The 23,299-nt window shown below is 37.7% G+C and overlaps 1 long non-coding RNA gene across 2 annotated transcripts in view; it reads left to right on the top strand.

Annotated features, from left to right (window-relative positions):
• LOC132649497 (uncharacterized) overlaps positions 1-23,299 on the top strand; it is a 163,193-nt gene that overhangs the window by 108,359 nt on the left and 31,535 nt on the right. Inside the window, exon 3 of one of the 2 annotated variants that reach the window (XR_009587949.1) lies at positions 321-437. The exons of the other annotated variant lie outside the window; for it this stretch is intronic. This is a non-coding gene — a long non-coding RNA (uncharacterized LOC132649497). Of the gene's footprint in view, positions 1-320; positions 438-23,299 lie in introns of those variants that run through there. 2 annotated transcript variants of the gene reach the window in all.

Genomic DNA, 23,299 nt, shown 5'->3' on the forward strand with positions numbered 1-23,299 from the left:
TCCTCATTACTATACCTGTGAGTGTGACACTGCTTTGTAGTGGGTTCTTTACCAATGGGATCACTAAGGGTTAGGATGAAGCCTCACTATAACTCAAGAGTATCTGCCATGCCTAATCTTATGACTGGTGTCTTGACAAGAAGGGAGTTTGGTCATACATAGTGAGAAAACACTGTGTGATAAAACAGACATCAGCTGGGACAGGAACACTGAAGACAGCAGAAAGTACCCAAAATAGAGAAGCCAACAGCAGATTCTGACACTGGCTGATAGAGAGGACTGAGCCTGCTGATACTTTGATGCATATTTCTGTCTTTCAGGACTTGGAGATAATGCATTTTCCTTGTTCACAACATGCAGTTGTGGTGCTTTATCATGGTCGCCTCAGGAAATATAGCACTCACAGACCAGAAGGAGAGACAAATCTAGGAGCAGAGAGAAGATATACCTGAATAAAAAAGAATATGAGTGAGAAGGAAAAGAAGAAGTTATGTGTCTGATTGTGAAAGGACACCCCACAAATAACAATGAATATCTACCTGCCTTTTTTGTAACAGTCTGTGCTAGAGATCATTATAGATCTTTTATAGGTATTATTCTATTTATCTTTTTAAAACAAACCTCAGGGAAAGGTTTTCTACTTTGTTTTGTGCATTATCTTATGTATTTAAAGGGAACCTTAATCCTAGCACTTGGGAGGTAGAGGCAAATGGATCTCTGTGATTTCAAGGCCAGCCTCGTCTACATAGTGAGTTCTAGGGCAGCCATAGCTACATAAATAGACCTGTCTCAAAAAAATTTTTTTTTAATTAGAGAAACGTACTATCATTTCACAGATGAGAAAATGGAAGTAAATATGGTGGTTAAGTAAGTTGCCCAAAATACTCATGTCAGCATTAGAGTCTATAGAACTTCATCCTTGACCTTGTAATTGAAGAGGGCTGAGGTGCAGCCCTAATGCCACCCCTGATGTGGACACTGATAGGGAGGTCCTGACCTTTTTTTTTTTTCCTTCACAAATCCATGTTGTTTAAAATATTTGGTTTTAAAAACATTGTCTTTGGGTTGTACAACAATTTATTCTGTAACTATCTATGAATCCGTTTAGTTTTACTCGATTTGTTACATTTTGTTTTCAGAATATTGCTTAATAGTAAGTTAGTTGCTCTGTCTGTCCGGTCACCTAGTCACCATAATTTTGCTGATATCTTTACTCCTCTTGTCTAAGAGTATGTTAATTGCTTCAGGAGTCATACTTTCCCCAGCATGGGTATAATTAATTGAGAAGACAAGGCCTGGATAACCAAAGTGGAATCGCTTCTTGTCGTCCATAGTAATTCTCCCCTAAGGATTTTCCTAGAGTGTTTCTAATTAGAGGAAAATGAGCCAGCACATTAGATAGACCCAAATCTGACTTCCAAAAGTTTCTTTAAAATGACTTCGTTTACTTCAAGTTTATAAAGCTACTTAATAAAAGTTTTAAATGCAGTTTTATAGAGCTACATATGACAATAGATTTCCTTCTATTTTGAGTTTGAAAATGAAATTAATATGGGTAATGAATATGACAGCCTAATTTAAACATGATAGGATATACTCCAATTTTATGTAATGTTTAATGAAGCTATGACACAAATATGTATCATAATAGTATAGGTAGGAAGATACCTAAAACTAGGGAGGAAATAATTTAATCATTTAAGAATACAAAAGAAGAAATTCATAACAAAAAGTGAAACAGTAAATTTTTTGTAATGAGAACTGAAAAATTAATTAAAACTTTATTTGTATGATTACTTGTATGCTAGAAATTAAGATGAATTGGAAAAGAACACAAATACATTTGGCATGTTCTCTCATGGTTCAGCACATCATGGAAGAATCTTCAGTAATATAATGTTGAGGGCTCATAGGCTACCAAGATAAAAAATGGTACCCTCAATAAGTTATTGGCATAAAATTACGTTTCTCTGCCAATTTAGAGATGGGAGGAAAGAGCTCAGATTTTAGTCATAGGTATGTTTTCTATTATAATACAGACAGAGGAGAGTTTGGATTCCCAGACCAGCTGTGGACCAGTCCTATCATTTGGTCATGTGAAGCACTGGTTTGCAGTGGCTCAATAGAGAAACTATGTATGTATTGTGACAAAGTCGAATGTCTCTGCATCTGTTTCTAAAGATGACAGTTAATCATAATTTATATTTTCATAATCATAAAATAAAGGACTCAAAGTCTTAATATGGTGACTACCAAAATTATTGCTGTTATGATTTGAGTTTGATCTGCCCCCTGCGGGCTCATATATTGAGCATTCCTTTCCCATAGCAACAGTGGTTAAAGATGGGGGCCTTTCAGAGGTGACTGGATAACATGGGCTCTCGCATCAATAATAGATTAATTCATTGATGAATTCACAGCTTACTGTTTATTAAGGTTTGAGAATTCCCTGAAAGAAGTCACTGGGGTGTGGCTTAAAGGGTTTATTTTGTTTCTCTCTTCTTTCTTTTCAGTTCCTAGCTCTCCTGAGGTAAGCAGGTTTGTGTCTCCTTTACTTTGAGGTTTTGCCTTAGGTTCACAGTGATGGGGCTAAATACTGTGGATACAAACACTTGAAACTGTGAGCCAAAACACACAACGTATTGTGTCACAGCAGCAGAAAGATGACTATCACGGTGATGGGAAATCATTTATTACTGACATTTGGAAAATAATTTTATTATGTATTACTTGCTTACAGTTTAACTACATCTGCCAATTAACTGTAAAAACATCCAGGATGGATAATTTGAACAAGATAATACATTTTTAACTTTTGAGTTGTGTAGTATACACGATAGAGATAAACAAAATTATGCTTTTCTCAGTAATATATTAATTAATGGCACATCTGAAAACAGAACTGTATTTGCCGAAGTTTGGAAATGGAAAGATGTGGTCACCAGCTTAGGTGTGATGGGAACTTACTAGAAGTTATGGGAAAGTCTGTTTTTCTTTCTAACTGCTGTAATATTCCAGGTTATTTGAAAATTTAGTTCCAAAGCAGAACAAATGGAGCTTTGGTCTTCTTACCCCTAATCATTGGAGGAAATTGATTGCGACTTCAAGATCCTCCCAAATGTGTCTACACTGTAATGTCTGAACCCGGGGAACGCTGAAGGCATTATACCTCAGTTAGGTGGTGTGAGATCATGGATTGTCTTGGCATCTAAACTGGATCTGTGTCCCTGAAAATATGTTACTTCTAACAATAAACTATTCACAGTTAGTCAAGGTGTTGTTGTTTAAGATTTTGTTTTCTGTGGTGAAGTATGGGCTGGAACATGTCACACAAGTATTAGGACCTAGCGTTGGGTCTCCAAATTGTACCTAACAGTCAGGCAATGGGGTGTGCTCTTATTATCCCAAGGGAAGCAAAGATGGGAATTTGCTTGGGTGTGATGACCTCAGATGAATTGCTGATTCCCAGATCCATTGAAAGAAATAATGAGGAGAACAATGGAGAAAGATAATGTCCACTTCTGGCTCTCACATGCAAGATAAGACTTCATATATTTCACATATTGAATTGTATCTATTTTTCTCCTTAAAAGAACTAGGTTTATATCACATAATTATATTTAACTTTTAGTTTATTGTAAAAACTTAGTGCTATATGTTAAGATTAAATAACATAGACACGAAGAATGGAGGATGGCACGAAGTTTACGGCTACTATGTTTGCGTTATTTTCTCTTGTAGTATGTTCTTAGCAATTCAGTTATGTTTCATTGTCTTCTCTGATAGGGTCTCAGTTAGTTTTTCTGTCTCTCCATGTTGAATCTGGATAATGGTCTCTTTGCTTTCAATCCAACCCGCTCTAAAGCTGGAAACAGTATCCTAGTATCACCACAAAAGAGAATTCAAACCACTTCTTTGCTAGAATGTGCTATTTGAAAACCCTTTCTTGTACTTGAGACTACCCTCTTTGATTAACCCTCCTTTTAACCTTCAAAGGTCTCATGTCTTTCTACTCATCTGCCTCTGTCAGTTCAGCCCTGTCACTGGAATCTGTGCCATCATTCTTTCTCCCAACCCATGTGTCGGGGTCTGACCTCTGCTCTCCTCATGTCTTGATCTTTGTTAAATGTTTCAGGATCAAATTAAATTTCATGACAGAATCCCTCTGGTATTTAAAGGTAAAAAAAAATCTTGATCTGTCTAGAAGATAGAAGTTTTTATGAAAAATTTCAACTTGACATCTCACTGTATGATTTTGTGACATGTTATTTCCTCAAGGAGAAAACCAAATAATTTCCTTTTAAACATTCAAATCTTTCCTTTTTGCATACCCTTGGGGAAATTATGGAGGTTCTGTACCAGGGACACTGTTGGTCTCCCTCTCGTGCCACCATATTATTTCTGTATGTTTCTCTCCTTGTTCAGTTGACAGCTTTACTCTTTACTTCTGCATCTCCTTGTACTCCTCTGGCCAAACCCCAACTTGCTGTTCCTGAAATTCAAATTAAAGGAAACTTATTTCATCTTCGTTTACGTCTTGGAAAAAAAATGTACCCACTCAAGACTGGCTCTCTCACTTCTCCCAGTTTTCTGTTCTGTATGACTTTCTCAGTGAGGACTTCCCTAAGGACCCCATGCCAGGCTGCTTTGCTCATATCATGCATAAGCATCGCCTCTCCTACTGTCCCCACAGCTGTTCTGCTTTGTACTTATCACCACCTAACCTACTGTGTAATGTGCTCATTCATCATACTCTCTCTCTAGAATCAAGCTCCACTAAAGTAGGGATTTCTGTTTGCTTGACAACTCCCTCTTACTGTTTGCGATCCATTCTAGACAGCCCTGTGTTCTGTGTGAGTATGCTAACTGGAAACCTACTTCCTATTAGCAGAAAAAAATAAGTGATGTAGTACTATCAGCTCAAGCCACACAGTCAATTTATTAATATATAACTAAAAAGTCGCTAAACATCTATCTACAAGAGAAAAAAAAACTGTTAAAAATGCAAGGTGCATAAAAAATAATTTTGTGCTTTAAACAGGTAATTTAGTTATACAGCATAAACAGATACTATATATGCAGCAACATATCATTTCTCAGAGGCAGAATAACACTAGATAAATCTCTGCTGACCACACAGTTTTTCAAATGTCCACCTAGGATTCTGGTATTTCACAAGCTATATCAAATCACACTAGACATTATTTGAATTTAGTTAAAATTTTGTATATTTCAGAGAAATAAAATATTTCCAAAATGCCTTTATTTCTTTTTTTTAGCAAGGCATTGATGTTTATTGTATTAATTTTTTATATTAATTACACTTCATTCATTTTTTATCCCCCCATAAGCCCCTCCCTCCTCCCCTCCTGATCCCACCCTCCCTCCCCTTTCTGCATGCATGTCCTTTCTGCATGCATCCCCAAGTCCACTGATAGGGGAGGTTCTCCTCTCCTTTCTGATCTTAGTCTGATCTTAGTTCTCATCAGGAGTGGCTGCATTGTCCTCTACTGTGGCCTGGTAAGGCTGCTCCTCCCTCAGGGGGAGGTGGTCAAAGAGCAGGCCAATCAGATTATGTCAGAATGCCTTTATTTCTTATTTCTTAATTTAAAAAAATGTGAAAACAAATGTGTTTTTAACTGAAATAGAATTATGTCATTTCTTTCCTCCCTGTTCTCACTTCAACCATCCCCAGGTACCCTCTCTCCAAACCCTTTCATGCGTTCCCAACTCTCAAGTTGATAGTGTCCTTTTCTTTAATTATTATTGTTACATACAAATGTGCACATATATGTATGTATATGTACAAATATATGACTACAACCTGATGAGTCCATTTTTTGTTTATGTATATATGTTTTCAGAAGTGAGCACTCAGAATTGGACAACCAGGAAGGACAAATCATCTCTTGGAGAGGCTAACTTTCCTCCAAAATATTTTGCTGGAGTGGGTTTTTCTTTATAACATGTTCATATATCTACTGTAGAGAGATGTTCTATTTAGAAAACACCAACATAGAAAACTCCTTCATGTAGAGCAAGATTGTCTTCACTGATTCAGCCATGTCTCTTTAAGTTGTGCTCTGTATACATTTAAGGGTACAAGAAATACTTGAAAACAAAGAACACTTATGGCTTGCTAGACTCTGTTCTGTGTGTGGATCAAGTCAGAGTGAATATACCACTATGAGCTTACTCTAAAATCTATGTCCCAGGACACATAGGAGACATACCATGCCAGGAGGGTCCCTTACAATCTGGGGTCTGCTAAAACCACAGCTTTTTTGATGAGATCTGACCAAAGTCCAGTCAAAACAGTCTGGAATTCAGATGTTTCCTCTCGAAAAGAACAAGACAGGTTGTTAAAAGCCTCAAGGCTCATTTTCAGCTTCAACATGCTACCATCCAAAAGCTAGAAAGCCACATATTATTTCTTCATACAGTTTAAAATAAATTTAATGACGATTACATTTAAATATTGTAGCACAGTGCATGACACATATTTGGTGCCTAATAAATGGTTGCTGCTATTAATATTGTCATCATGTTTAATTTGTTTATAATGAGTCATTCATTCACTTAATTTCCACTTGGAGTTTAGCTACTATTAAGCCTAGAATTCAGTCATGTGGTGTCTTTATAAGAAAATTCAGGAAAACTTGCCAAATTGTCAACACTGAAAACAAGCTTATAAGTAACATTGTATAGACTGAACACATTATATCTAGAAATGTATATATATTTATACACACACACACATATATATATATTACATATGTATATGCTTTAATAATTGAAAAGGCCATGAACTTGAAAGAAAGCAAAGAAGGATATATGAGAGATTTTGGAGGAAGGAAAAGAAAGAGAGAAATGTTGTAATTAGATTATATCTTCATTTAAAAAAACTATAGACTGTTGTTTGTTTTGAGATGAGATTATTCTGTGTAGCCTTGAGTGTCCTGGGACTCACTCTGTCAGGCAGGCCAGACAGAGATCTGCCCGCCTCTACCTTCCTGAGTGCTGGGAATAAAGGCACGAGCCACCACTGCCTGGCCCAACATGTTTACATATTGAAAAGAAATGTATATATGCTGGGAATAAAGGCATGAGCCTCAACTGCTTGGCTCAACATTTTTACATATGGAAAAGTACATATTTATGCATTCCCTTAGATTCTTATTGGATATACAGTGAAACTATAGATGGCTTTGTTTTATTCTTTTTTGGGTGTGAATTTTCTGCCCTTCATTAGTATTAATAATTAAGCATAAAGCATATAAAATGTTCAGGCAGGAAATTATTTGTTTACTATGATAGTGAGAGGGGGGAAGTTTTTATAATACAAAAGCACTATGAAAAGTTCCTTTTACTAAAAAGAAATCATTTTCATTTATGGAGCAATTCAGGGAATATTTCATGTATTTGCTTGTTAAGAATGTCCTCCCCCCTTCAGTGTCACCACTTGTCTTCATCCAGGGATCTTTAACCATGCCAACTTTCATTGAAAAGTTTATGGGAGTATAAAAGAGCAGGTGAGACTATAGGGAGAAAAAGTCTCTTTTATTTTGGGGGGGAAAAAGATGGTTGCTATGAGAACACTACTGAGGATTATCCAAGGATGGGGGTAAAAGTAAATGCAGTGAATAAGTCATAGAAAACTTGTGAGTTAGAAGAGTGAATACCCTGTGAGGAAGACAATTCTTTGTCATATACATAGGCATTTGAATAAGAGTTTGTGCTGCCACTTTGTATATGACTATACAATATTTTGAGGGGAAGTTAAGAATTTATGTAAGGGCCAGGGGTAGGACTCGGCACTCCAGAGTCCTTCCCATTCATCCAGTGAACTTTGGTTCAATTCTTAGCTCTCATATGGCAGCTCATAACTGTCTGTAACTTCAGCTCTGGGGTATACAATTCCTTCCACTGCCCTTCCTGGACACGAGTAACACATGTCGTACACAGTCATGCATGTAGGCAAAACATCCATATACATGCAAAAATAAGTTTTGAAATAAATCATGTAAATCTAGTGTGAACTTTCTTATAGTGTGAATTAAATATGAGAAAACTTCTATGTCCTAGGGAAGAGCTGTACGAATTGAGGACTTGGGGAGCCATATATGTTGAGTACATGACTGAATAGGTGGTATTCTCAGCTGAGAAGCCATCTCTGTTCCATAGTCTGAAAATGAATGGAGGGATTGACATGTCCCTGTGATCAGGAAACTACAAAATACTAGGCTATCTGAAGCAGACATGAACCGCATATATACAGTAAGATAAATTTGGACTGTCATCTACTTTTATGTGGTTACTGAGCTGTGGATGATTTTTTTACTCTTGTATTGATTAGGAGGGAAATATTCACAAGAAGAATGGATAGTATTCACGGCACTTGAAAATTTTATGAAATTCAAACTTCGGCATCCATGCATAGGCTTTTATTGGAGCACAGCCATGCCCTATTGCTCGTGCATTGTCCACAGCTACTTTGAAAACACAATAATGGATCGGAGCTGCCATGGGAACTGTATTGTTTGCAAACTCTAAAGTATTTATAAAGGATCACTTCATAGATAACATTTAAAGACCCCAGATTAAATAAAGGCATATTAAAATAATATTTCAGTGGCAGTGGCTTGGCTTTGCTTTAATCTAAGCATTTAGAATTCATCAAATACTGGAGCTGGATTTATTCTTAGGGAGTCTTTAAATATCTATAACTCGGTGAGCAGTCAAATTTGCTGCTTATGTTACAGACCTACTACGATTTTCTACAAGGACTCCAATTACTCCTAAGAACAGTGCTCAGTACTCAGCTATTTATTGTTGTGTAAGTGCCCAGGATTCTGCTGTGACTACTATGGATTTGAGACCATGTACAAATCGTTCTTATATCCCAATCTCCACCTTCCAGGATTAGTCAGCCCTTTCTATGTTCTTAATAATATCTCTCCAGTAACAGGATCCTTGCCATCTGCTAACAGGCTAGCCTGACGCTGCCTGGTTGCATGGTTGGACCATTGCCTGAGGTTGGTTTCATTGATCATTAGCTTCTTGAGTTTCTTCTGTCACCTCACAGGTACTTTCTTAGAGTCACTTCTCGAATCATCCGAAGCTAATTCTTTAACATGGCTTTACAGGGTTTGCGACTGATAAATTTTGGTCAGTAGGTAAAGCCAGTATTTCGCAGAGAGCCATATGGGAAGTCTAAACCTTGTCCATATATTCAGCAAATTCAGATTGCTTACTGGTGAGTCTAACACCCAGTCATTGGAACAGCAGGTGAAGAGACAGAAGGGAACATGTGAGATCTGCATTCCAAGGACAGATTGAATGCTGCTACACATGGAGAGATGAAAATTTTAGGTTTGGCTGTAGAGTAACACAAATTTTCAGAGTTAAGAACCTCGGTAGTGTGCACAAATATTTATGTGCTTGTGCCAACATAGACAGTGTTGAAAACTGAAAGCGAATCAGAGCAGATTAGACCTGTTTGATTTAAGTCAAGCTATGGCCATTATATCTGCTAAAGGGGGTATTTTGGTTATGCCACTGTAAGTTTAAATAATTCACTTTCAATTTGCAACTATCCAGTTTCTCACATATAATAGTGGTCAAAGTTTTTCTCATTATGAACTTAAATAGATTAACACACAGGTACAACCTAAGTGTTAATTTATTGATGAAAAAAGTATTTCTTCATGGATTTAAGAAACATGTTTTTCCACGTTTATTCTTATAATGTGGCAGACAAATTTCCCTTACTTTCATTGTATTGCTAAAATATAAAGCATTTTTTAACATAGTCCTGGAGAAGTTGAGGTGAATGAGAAGGCAGAAGAAAGGAAAAGCAGCAATTGCTGACCCAGTTGCAGCTTCTAGTCTTCAAAGCTATCGGTGAGCATCTTTAATGAAGGCACTTTTTATTTTTTTAATTTTAATTTTATTTTTATTAATTACAGTTTATTTACTTTGATTTCCAGCTGTAGCCTCCTCTCCCATCCCCTCCCAATCCCACCCTCCCTCCCTTTTCTTCTCCTATGCCCCTCCTCCAGTCCAATGATAGAGGAGGTCTTCCTCCCCTTCCATCTGACCCATCAGGTCTCATCAGGAATGGCTGCATTGTCTTCCTCTGGTAGGAAGGACTGGTAGGGCTGCCTCCACCTCAGGTAGAGCCAGCCCATAAAGGCACTTTTATTAAGTAAAATAAGACTTAAAATAAAAAGGAAGAAAGCATGAGAAAGTATCTACATAAGGAGTGTGGTTTCTGAAATTAAATGTACAATAAGTCTCTTGCCAATGGTCAGATTCAGTTGGTTGGAAGAGCAGTTGCGTACACCCAGATAGTGGGGAAACCAAGGTAGGCTTTCCCAGAATATTAAAACTATCAAAATTAGATGGTACATTAAGGAAAATCCACCATTTACCAAGGTTTAGATTCAACCAAGCGACATACAGAGCAGCATCGATCTTGTCATCTGAATAGCATGAGTCACTGTGGCCATATGAGTCTTAAGGGAACACTGAAGTCATTTGAGACTGGAGACCATTCCCTGGACATAAATTGCATTTTGTAAGAATGGATAGCATGATGGGCCATTTTCTATCTAATATTTTGAAAAAGCTTGAGAAGGTAACCTTGGTCCAGCTGAAATGCTTATGTTCATTCCTTAGTCAGTAAGGCTTTCAAATCCACAGGCTGTAGATAAGACTCATAAAATCTCTGCTATTTGTGGTTTTATGTTAAGGGATGTATTTACCATTTATGGGCTGATCTGTACATTTCATTTTTCATGTTTATGCTTAAGAAAACATGATATATGATAAAATGCAATAGTATGTTTTATATTAAATTATTAAATTGCTTTAATACAACTCATATTGACTTCTACTCTGTTTATTTTTGAGTAATGTATTAGACATACAAAATGATTTTATAAGATATGTAATAAAACAAAAGGATTAAAAACATATTACCATATGTAATATAAATATTTTTATTGAAAATAGTCTTCCCTCATACAATACATTTTGACCACAGCTTCCCCTCTTTCCCCTCCTCCCAGCCCTTCCACCTCCCTTTTCTCCCAGACCCTCTCCCTCTCTGTTTCCCTTCAGAAAGGAGTAGGTCTCCAAGAGACAACACCCGAACATGACAAAAACAAGACACACTAAAATAAGGCAAAAACCTCATATTTAAGGAAATTAATTTAATTAAATTTATGAATGTCACCTGCTTTCAAATAGAGTTTAAGTATTTAAGTCATACTTTAAATTTTTATTTATTTATTAATTAAAATGTATACAAGCTTTGTCTGGACTATATGTGTACCATGTGTGTGTCTGCTGTGTGTCTGGTACCTAGATTTAGGTTTTCTTGGTCTGGAGTTACAGAGAGTTGTGAGTTTCCATGTGAGGGGTGGAAATTAAACTCTAGTCCCCTGGAAGACCAGCCAGGGCTCTAAACTGCAAAAACATCTCTCAAGGTCCTAATTAAGGTATACCTTTAATCATTTATCTGATGGTTTATTATAAATGAGGCAGTGCACTAAGATTTAGTCATACCCAAGGGAACAAAACCAAACCTTTATTTTAAAGAAGCTTAATCTATGTTGAATGGAGATGGAAAAAGAAATAAATATATTAATGAATGTATGGTGGGTAGGCATATCAAAGTTCTTTGAATCAAAAGACCAGGGAAGAATGGAGAATGAATGGAGGATGATTTTACAAAAGGAAGCAGGTGCTACAGTTTGATTCTGAAGTGTTCTTCATTGGATTGAGTTTCAATGGCTTGTTGCCAGTAATGTTCTTTAGCATAGTGATTAGATCATGAGGACTCAAGCTTCCTAAATAGATTGATCAGTCTATGAATTTATATGTTGTAGTATAATTGGGATGTAATGGGAATATGATGAACTTATTGGAAATAGCAGGTCAAGTGAGTTATGCCTTTGAAGGATGTAGCTTGCTAGTTTTCCCTTACACTCTCACCCACTTCCATTCTCTAATTCCTGGCAGCCATGAGGACAGCTTTGTACTATTACTGAATCTTGATATCATGATGTTCTGTGTCACCTTGGCCTAGCTTCAATGGAGCCAGTGGACCACACAGATCAAAGTGACTGAGTGAAGATGTTTCCTACTTTCTCTAAGTTGTTTTTCTTGGTGTTTTGTCTTACCAACACTGTGGGCAGCTTCAATGGCAAAATACAATTTTATCAGAGGCGTGAAAGAAAAATTGGACAGTAAGTCACAGACATGCTTTGAGAAGGGTGTACTAGAAAGGGAGAACGTTTATATTTGTGAGATGAAAAGCAGCCTAGGCTCTGGAGAACACTAAGTAGAGGCAGAAGATACAAGCACATGAGGGGTTATAGAGGATCAGATCACATAAATCCTTGTAACTGCTTTTACCTTGAGTAACATGGGGAGCTTTTTACAAAATTCTAGTTCTGGACTTAAGTTTTTTAAACTTATTATTATTGTTATTATTATTATTTACAATGTTTCACTTTGTATCCCAGTTGTACCCTTCTCTCTCATCTCATCTCCTGTCCCACCCTCCCTTCCCTTCCCTTCCCTATCCTTCATCCCTAGTCTACTAATATGGGGAGTCCTCCTCTCCTACTGTCTGACTCTAGCCTCTCAGGTCCCATTAGGATTGTCTGGATCCTCTTCCTCTGTGGGCTGGCTAGGTTGCCCCGCCAGGGAGAAATGATCAAGGAGCAGGCAACTTAGTTCATGTCAGAGACTGTCTCTTCTCCTCTGACATGGAGACTGAGCTCTCTATGGGCTACATCATAGCAGGGTGTTTAGGTCTTCTCTATGTATGGTCTTTGATTGATGTATCAGTCTCTGCAGTGCCCCCTGAGCCCTGTTTTTTGTTTGTTTGTTTTTGGCTTTGTTGGTTTCTTTGTGTGGCTCCTGTCCCCTCTGGACTCTTTTATTTCCTCTGACTCCCTGACAGGGGTCTTCCCAGAGACTCATACTCCAACCAAGCGCCATGCATGGAGATAACCTAGAACCCCTGCACAGATGTAGCCCATGGCAGTTTAGTGTCCAAGTGGGTTACATAGTAATGGGAAGAGGGACTACCTCTCACATAATCTGATTGGCCTGCTCTTGATCACCTTCTCCTGAGGGGGGAACAGCCTTCCAAAACCACAGAAGATGACAATGCAGCCACTCCTGATGAGATCTGATAGACTAATATCAGAAGGAAGGAGAGGAGGACCTCCCCTATCAGTGGATTTGGAGAGGGACATTCGTGAAGAAGGGAGTGGGTGGGTGGGATCGGAAAGGAAGGAGGGAGGGGTTTATGGGGGGATACAAAGTGAATAAAGTGTAATTAATAAAAAATGAAAAAATGTTGAAAACAAAATAAACAAACAAAAAAAGAAAAAGACTCTCTGTGCTCTGTCCAAAGTATGGCTGTGAGTCTGTGCATCTGCTTTTGATCCCCTGCTGAGTGGAGTCTTTTAGAGGATATCTGTGGTAGGTTCCAGTCTTGTTTCCTCCCTTCTACTGCTTCTGGTGCCAATCCTGTTTTTCCTTCTGAATGAGAATTAAACACCTTCCCTAGGATCCTCCTTACCATTTAGCTTCTTTACTACTTAAGTTTTCAGGAAGTTTTCTCTGACTGCAATGACACCCTACTGAAGGGGAACAAACTTAAGACGAAGGCCACTGGGGAGGCCATGACAGTTTCCAGGTCAGAGAGGCTGATGGCTTCTAGCAGTGTAACAGCCTGGATGAGAGCTGAATTTCTAAAATGCAGTCCACAAGGTGTGGTGAAGGTTTAAATAAGATAGGCAGAAATATTCCATTGTGTAAAAATACCACAATTTCTGTATCCATTCCTCTGTTGAGGGACATCTGGGTTGTTTCCAGGTTCTGGCTATTACAAATAAAGCTGCTACAAACATAGTTGAGCAAATGTCCTTGTTGTGTACTTGAGCAAATTTTGGGTATATGCCTAGGAGTGGTATAGCTGGGTCTTGAGGATACTACTCAGCAATCAAAAACAAGGAAATCATGAAATTTGCAGGCAAATGGTGGGATCTATAAAAGATCATTTTGAGTGAAGTATCCCAGAAGGAGAAAGACACACATGGTATATACTCACGCATATAGTCCTATAAGATATGATAAACATAATGTAATCTGTACACCTAAAGAAGATACACAAGAAAGATGACCCGGGGTAAGATGATCAATCCTTACTTAGAAAGACAAATGGGAGGTGCATTGGACATAGGAGAAAACAAGTAACAGGTCAGAAGCCTACTGCAGAGGGCCCCTGAGAGACTCTACCTAGCAGTGCATCAAAGCAGATACTAAGGCTCATAACCAAACCTTCGGCAGAGTGCAGGGAAACATGAAAGAAGGGGGAGTTTATATGATGTGGAAAGAATAGGAGCTTCACAAGGACCAAATATATCTAGGCACAGGGGCCTTTTCTGAGACTGACACTCAACCAAAGACCATGTATGGATATGACCTAGAACCTTTGCTTGGATGAAGCCAGTGGTAGTTCAGTACCCAACTGGTTTCCCATAGTAAGGGGAACAGGGACTATTTCTGACAGGAACTCAATGGCTAGCTCTTTGACCTCCCCACCCCCCAAGGGAGAAGCAGTCCTGCTAGGCCACAGAGAAGGACTTTGTAGCCAGTTCTGAAGATACCTGATAAAACAGGATCAGATGAAAGGGGAGGAGGTCTTCCCCAATCAGTGGACTTGGGAAGGGGCAGGGAGGAGATGAGGGAGGGAGGGAGGGATTGGGAGGGAATGAGGGAACAGGATACAGCTGGGATGCAGAGTTAATAAAATGTAACTAATAATAAAAAATAAAATAAAATAAATGCATAAACAAAAAAGCTAGGCAGAAATAGAGAAATTATACATGAATCACATTTTTCTATTTAGGCTGGGACTCTGTCCATTTGCCATTCTCCATTTTGGGGTTTTTGTACAGTTTTAACTTGTACTTGCTGTACAGTCTCTGTGAGTTCATATGTGTGCGGGTGCTGTTCTTTCTGGGTGCTGCTGTTTCTTTGGTGTCATCCTCCTCCTCTGCCTCTTACAATCTTCTTATCCCCTTTTTAACATAAATCCTTGAGCTCTGAGGCGAGACATTTGGTAAAAACCCACCATGCAGCTCTAAGTGATCCAATGTCTGTCACTTTCTGCATAGTGTTCAGGTGTGGATCTCTGTGCCATTACCATCTATTGCAAGGAGCTTCTTCAATGAGAGTTGTGCATTGCCCTGGTTTATGGGTACAGAAATATGTCATTAAGAGTCATTTTATTGCTATGTCTATTTGGCAGAATAATAATGCTGAGTTTTTTACTAGGGCCCAAAACCTGTTTAGTTTTAGGTTCTTGATCACGTTAGCAGTGTTAGCTAGCGGCCCTAGCTCATAAAGAGGCCCGCCAATCAATAAAGATGTAGTTGGTTATTCACGCAACATTTCTTCCCCTATTTCACCAGCATGTCTTCCGAGAAGTCACTGTTGTAGGCCAAAGGTTTTGTAGCAAGGTAACACTGAGATTACTTTTCTTCTCTGATAGCAGTACTGCCTTGTACAACGAAGAAGGGTAGTTGGTCTGGGTGAAGCTTCCAGTTGGTAACCAGCTCAACTTCTGCCTGTTTAATGTTATAATTAAATAACTTCTTCAGCAATAGTATCTTTCTATAGTTTATGGAGAGTAACCAATAGCCTTTGCGATAGCTTGTGATGTTTGTGGGAGTTGGCTATGGGCCCCTTCAGCTATTTGGTCAACAAGATATAACATTCCTGAGAGTTTTACTTGGTGGCATAATATATCTTCAGGGGGGCATTATCTCCCTCATTAAATGGTGACTCTATTTAAATTATATATATGTACACACACACATATGGGTATGTGTTTTATATTTATATATGTGTGTATGTAAACACAAAGAACTTAAAAAAAGAAAGTTCTAGAGAAGTTGATTTCCACATGGCTTTGCAAGAGGCCTTTAGTTTTATTAATTCCTACCCATATTTCCTTCTTTATCCTTCTCTTCCATGCCGTTCCCATTTAATCCTTCTCTTCTAGTTTCCCATTTATCTCTTAAAAACATTCAGTAATGGCTTGATTACAATAAATTTTTGTCATCTGCAAAAACAAAAACAAACAAACAAACAAACAAAAAACCTTCTCCTTTCTTGGAACATCCCCTCCTCTCTCCTGTTCTCTTACTAGACACTTTAGCTCTTTGGTTATTTGAAATGAAACACAGACATCGAAAGTTTAATGCTAATGTCCACATATAAGAGAAAACATGCAATGTCTTTAGCAATCAGGGAAATGCAAATTAAAGCCACTTTGAGATTTCATTTTCTCCCATTCAGAATGGCTAAGACCAATGAAACAAATGACTGCATATGCTGGTGAAAGGGTGGGAAAAGGGGAATACTTATTCATTGCTGGTGGGGGTGAAAACTGATAGAGCCACCACAAAAATCATTGTGGCATTTTCTCAAAGAGCTGAGCATCAGTCTACTGCAGGATCCAGCGGTTACTACGTGGTCATACATGTTCGCTTCTGCACTATTCATAATAACTGAACATTTGAAATAGCCTAGATGTCCATCAGTTGATGAACAGATAGGGAAAATGTGGCATATTTATACAATGGGATATTATTCAGCTATTAAGAAAAAATGAAATTAGGAAAATTTCATGTGAATGATGAGCTATAAATAATCATCCTCAGTTACATAACCTAGAACTCAAATTTTAAAATGGATTAAAAATTAGAATATAATAAACAAAATAAAGAAGGCCATCTATAGTGAAAAATGCTTCTATTCTTTAGAAAACCATAATATTCACAAATATGCATAGATACAATAAAAACTCTGCAAAAACATGAAGCAAAAGAGACAGATTAATTGGGAAAATAGGCAGACCTATGGTCATAGTAAATTATTTATACATTCATTTATTTGTTATGTGGTGTTGGGAAAGACTGGATTAAAGAAATTCTATACAGTCAAGCTCTCTTCTTTGATGTGTACCTAGCATTATTAAATTTTTATTATGAGTTGGTGAGACAGGGTCTGTTAATTTTCCCAAAATGGCCTCTAGCTTGAGTGATTGCACCTCAGGCTATGATGACAGGGAGTGCCATTAAGCCCAACTCCAGTTGCTGAATTTTGAGGAATTTCTGTCTATGGCAGGGCTGTAGCTCAGTGATAGAAAGGGTGCTTAGAATGTAGACAAGACACTAGAATCCCTGGACCCTAAATGAAGAAGGATGATAGTGAAGGCCCTATTTCTTTGCTGTGAAGTTCTGTCTGTGAAGTTAAACACAAAGAACAAAGATTTTAACACATCAAGCTTCTCTGGAGGCTCGCGAGGAGGAAGACTGACATTGCTATAGATACCTCACTCTAATAGAATCTCGAAATGAATCTCATTTTTGTACTGCTGAGGACTGAACCCAGGGTCACACTCAGGCCAGCCCACGGTCCTGCCACTGTGCTACATTTCTAATATCTGATATCTAATAGTTGTAGATGTTTGACAGTCCTTTTCAGAAACTTACAGAACAACTAGACAAGAACAAAACAAAAAAAATCCACCCAACAAAAACAGATGAGCAGTATGAAGATATAAACTATTTGAAGATATAAACCGTTTAAACCGTTTAAATATTCTCAATAACTTTGACATGTAAAAGTCACAGCACAATAGAGTACTAAATGGCAAAAAAAAAATCCACCTTCATTTGGAGGTACACATGGTCCTATAATACTTTGACAGCACAGATAATTTTGAAAATATCGAAATATTACTGCTTGCTGATAGAAATGGAGTTAAATTAAAAATCAATGATATTAAGATAACTAAAGAAATAACCCCACCAAACATTAAAAAATGGAATAATTAATTTCTAAATGGCCATTGATCCAAGAGGAAACCTTAAAATAGAATTAGAACGTATTGGAACCAGAATGATCCTAGACACCCAGAATGCCCCCATTTGTGGGATTCAAGGGTGCTTTAGTGGGCTGTACAGGTCTCCTGGAATGTGGAATTAAACTCTCTTTATTTCTTTTCTTGTTGCTGTGATAAAATACTCTAGGAACAGCAACTTTAAGGAGAAAAGTTTATCCAGCTCAGTGTTCAAGTTATAATCCTTCTGGGGCAGGGAGGTCACAGCAGCGAGCTCTTGGAGCAGCTTACGCTTTGGATTTCTTTTGTGTTAAGAGACTATTCCTTTTTGCTCTTTCTTTACTCAGCGCATACTAACTTACTTTGCAAGAAAAAACATCAGTCTTACAAATGGGGCCCAGAGAGGGAAGTGTTGCCTTGCAATTAGGAATTAGGTTTTCAATTCCTACTTTTTAAATTTTTTTTTTTTATTTTTGTCTTTATGTGGGCTGAAGGACAGACATTGGAAAGTAAAATGGAATGACAATGGGGTACGGAATCAATGAACACAAGTCCCAAACAGGAAGGAACATCTGGCTGCAAGTGTCCAGTGGCAGGATTTACCTTGCTATGACCAAGAGCGGGTGAAGGCATCAGAGAAACGTTCTGTACAGTGAGAGATTTGCATAGTTGTGTCTGCTCTTGTTTTTTTTTTTTTTTTTTCCTCCTGGCAGGCACAGGGCTTTCTTCAGTTTCCCATCATCCAATACCCATTCATTTACCATTCAAGAGCTTTCTGTGAGTTCTGCCAAATGAATGAGAGTCGTCCCTACGTGTGGCTTTAGATGGCTGCTGGTGGTTGTGGTTGGGTAGAGACGAGGCTCAGCACAGTCCGGAAGAACAGAGGTATGGCTGTTGACCTGCTGGGTAGTCAGTGAACTGAGCGCTTACCTCTGTGGTCTACTGACTAGCTGGAAAGAAGGGAATCTGGCCTTGTTTCTCTTTGATGCTTCTACTTGTTAATCTAACGTGCATCTGCCACTCTGGCACCCTCTTCTTTCTACATTTTGAAGTATTTTGTGTTTTGTTTGAAGCTTCACACAACACATTTGATACTGATTATCTCATTAAATTCAGTAAATTTTAAATATTTCAGTGGCCTAAGCTTGATAGTCATAGGAAAATGAACCTCAGTTTGACTTTTAGTCTTTTGAGTTGATTGTGACAGGGAATAGAAAACAGCAACTGGGAGACACAGGATCTAACACCTTAAAATATAAACTAGAGAGAAAAACAAAGGGTAATTGAACAAGCAGAGAAATGAACTAAGGAGAAAGCATTTGGTGGTGTTTTTGGTGCTTGCTTTTGTTTTTTAATTAAATTTTTATTTTTTATATCAATTACAGTTTGTTCACTTTGTTTTTAAGGTTAGTCAAGGCTATGGTTAAAAATGGAGTGAGAAGTGACTGAGAGGAATAAGGATTAGAAAATTTTATGTTTGAAATTCCCAATTTTTTTTTGAAAAGGGAGAAATGGGGAGATAAAAAAAAAACGATTACTTTCTTTTTGCAATTTTGTTTTTATGGAATCTCAAAATAGTTCTGTTTTGGCAAAAGAAAATTATTCACTGAATGGATGAAATAAACCCCCCTTATATATGGAGGTTAAAACCATTATTTATAACATCTGAAAGTAAAGAAAATTGTCAGAGAATTGCAACAGAAAAATGAGCCTTCAGAGTTTAGTGCTCTTTCAAGTCGCAAGAGTGCTTCTCTGGATCTTAGATCCCTTAGGGGAAAATAGAAAGAATCCTGTGGTCCAACAACCAAATTTGGATTTAAAGGTTTCAAACAAGAGTACGGCTATAGCTTACTGTTAGAAGATTTGCCTGGGCAGCAAAAGATAGATAGATAGATAGATAGATAGATAGATAGATAGATAGATAGATAGATAGATAGACAGACAGACAGAAAGATAGATGAACAGAGATTATAAATATATGTGTGGTATCTGGTCATAAAATTCAGTGCAAGAAACTCCAATCTGAGGTTGTTTCTCCTGTTGTGAGCAGCAAAAATGTCCTTACCCTCTTACTTATGGCACATAGCTCCACCTGCGCCTTTATGATGCCAAGATTTGGGGGCAAGGTGTTAACTGACAGTAAAAGAAAAACTTAGCTCTGAAGCTTTTAAAAGACCATTGTTAGGATTTTAGGCATGATAAGAGTTGTGTCATGAGGGGAAGTTTCTTAAAAGTATGATTACAGAGAAGAAACCACACTCACAGAGTGAAGAAGTTTAATAAAACATCTTAGACTATGCCAGTGTGCCTCCACCTTACAACTTTCGAAGAAAGTCCCAAACGTAAATTTCTTTTTTTTTTTTTTTTTCAATGCAGTTTATTCAGGAACCTTGAACAATCCTCGGACCCTGGGGAAAGCCAGCCCACAGCTTAAATAGCCTCTGGGTAGCCAACCCCAGCGTGCCACGTGGGCAATGCAGATAGGTCCACATACATGGAAGCAAGCCAGATCCTTGGCCTTAGCCAAATGTGGAATTGTTCGTGACAGAGAGCACTCACCATCGGGAAGGTGGAAGGCGGAAACCAGCTCCATCTTTAAGGTGCAGCATTCCGCAGCTCTCTACAGTTCCCTCTTTTTGTTTTAGATGCATCAGGCAAGAGTAGAGGTCTGATCTCTGATATTAGAAATAAATTGGGACTTTGTACTGATGTTCATTTAGGTGTCATCCACCCAAAGAGCATCAGACCCGTCCGATACCTTTTTCTCAGAGGCGGGACCTGGGGCATCAACCTGCATGCAATCAGACATGCTCTTCTCTGGGTTGAAAGCGGCTGACCCTGAGTGCAGTGCTTAGCCTCGCATCCTGAGCATAACATTTTAGCTTTTTATGGTAGCCAACCATGCTTGGGGAGACTGTCCTGCTTCAATGGCTGTAAAGGCCTGAATGGTCATGGCTGCATTACGCTGTTGTGAGACTCTAATCTTGCATATATACCACAGGCAAACCAAGGAGACCAACACCAGAAGGCCTGCTAACGGTCCCATGCCGGCCCATTCCTTCAGATGATTCATGGCTGCAGCAATCCATGATGATAATCCTGTGGCTAGTCCTGCGTCCACTCTGGTAGAATTTACTGTGACAATGGCCACTCTCAGCTGCTCCATCGTAGTATCGAATTCTCCAGTCCCTATGGCAAATCGCTCAACCTGGCTGTCAATGAAAGTATGCTGGACTTTGTGTCACTAGCATACAACATGAGAATTTTTCCTGTGCTGCAAATCTGTCTAAACAATTGTCGAGCTATATTTTAGGTAATTGGACTGGAGAATTCCAAACGTAAATTTCTATGGGCATCAAAGTTAGAGAATAAACTTAGTTAACAGATCAATCACCCTGTGACTCTTGTCTGTCTATTCTACTCTACAAAGTTACCTGGGCACCTTCACAGAAAGCAGTTTCCTAGAAAATGTAAAGCAAAGAAGGTTCACTTCTCTCTTGCCTTTTTCTGATGAGCCTTCTATTTCCATTTTAGCCTTTTAAACAATTTTTTAAGTTTTTATGTGTATGTGTAAGTACCTGCACATATGCACATGTAGACACCACATGCACACACACACACACACACACACACACACACACACAACACACACACACACTGTTTATGCCTGATACCAAAAGTGTTGAGAAGAGGCTATCCTGGAACTGGAGTCTGGATTTACAGGTCCATTTGATCCACCATCCCTGGTCCTCCTAATGAGTAGCAAGTGTTCTTAACTGCTAACCCATCTCTCATAACAAAACCTATTACTTTAAATATAGACTATTTTTTTATCAGTTACTTGTTTCACTTGATAAATACTTTCAGACTCTGGATATAAAATTTAGGTTTGTTAAACGTATTCTTTATTCAGCATTCTTCAAAGTCTGCACAACAGAAGCATCTCCACAAACCCTTTCAATGGCAGGTGTAGGTGTTTGAATTGGGATGCCTGCTGGCAAGTCCACATTTGTGTGTCTACTTCTCAAGTCACAGACAGAAGCAGAGCAACAGCAGAATTCTTTAAAGGTCAAGTTGGATATTAGTTGTAATAATGCTTTAGAAATCAGTCATATCATAGGACTGAATGACACTTATTATAGTGACTTCTTAAATAGTCCGAGAGAGAGAGAGACAGAGACAGAGAGACAGACAGAGAGACATGTGGGGGGACACTGATTATGATAGTTCTGTTTCATCTCAGCAAATTAGATGCCGAGAAAAGTTGGACATTTTCATTTACAGCCATCACAACATCGCTGATACATTACACACTACAGTTATGTAGCATTCAATTAGTCATTAAGAAGTTTAAAATAATTGAATATTTACTATTTTGCAAATGAAATGGTAATATTAAGTTTCTGTCTGCATACTAGACATTAAGAGCACATAATCAGAAGTCAGGTAGGTTCAGTAAGACTTGCAGCAGTGAAAAGGGAATGTTTTCACCTTTTTTTTCTGTCATCCTTTGTCCTGTCTTCAGTGTCCTCTCTAAATGTTTGCTAAATAAGGTTGTGGTTTTCTATGCAGTCATCAATTTTCTTCTTCAGTTGAATTTTCATGGTGGAGCCTCTGATTTTTGTGTAATATAAATTTCATTCAATATTTCAAATTCATAATTTTTATAAGACTTTTATTATGTAAAATTGAAATGATAATGTTTGTCATGCAAAATTATAGTAATTGTATATCACTGACTTTTAGTTTCAAACTTCACAATATTCAGGTAAAATAGACTTGTTTAAAATAAAATAAAATGTATTTAATATTTCATATGTATTATTTAAATCTAATGCCAACAGTAAGTACAAATTGGTTGTGAAACTGATTAGAGTGAATCTGGCTTCAAAGATATTTTCAAAATAAAAATCAGAAGAAATATCATTTGAGAAGACTCTAACTTATTCTGATTGCATAGAGAATGCTTTTATTCAATAACATCATAGGTTTTTATTTGAAAAGTACTTTTTGAAATTTAGTAATATTTAGAAATAATATTTATTCATTATGTCTTATTGTTTTTGAAGAATGAAAACCTGGATGATTGTTGTTATTTTTTGTTCATAATTTAAGCCTAGTGACAGTACAAAATTATTCCAAAATTTTGCCATTGTTATAAGAATAACTCACTAAAGGATGAGACACAGAAAATATTGGGGAAAGAGCTTTAATTCCAACTTGAAAAAGGCTATTATCAAAAAATTTTCTTGAAATGGAAATGCTCCTTTGTTTGGTTACACAGCTTTTATTTCCATTAATTTTTTTTTAAATTAGCCATTGAGATGTTATTTCTTTGAAATCTGTAATTGTTACCTACCT

This window comes from Meriones unguiculatus, chromosome 20, assembly GCF_030254825.1.
Source record: "Meriones unguiculatus strain TT.TT164.6M chromosome 20, Bangor_MerUng_6.1, whole genome shotgun sequence".
Classification (NCBI taxonomy): domain Eukaryota; kingdom Metazoa; phylum Chordata; class Mammalia; order Rodentia; family Muridae; genus Meriones; species Meriones unguiculatus.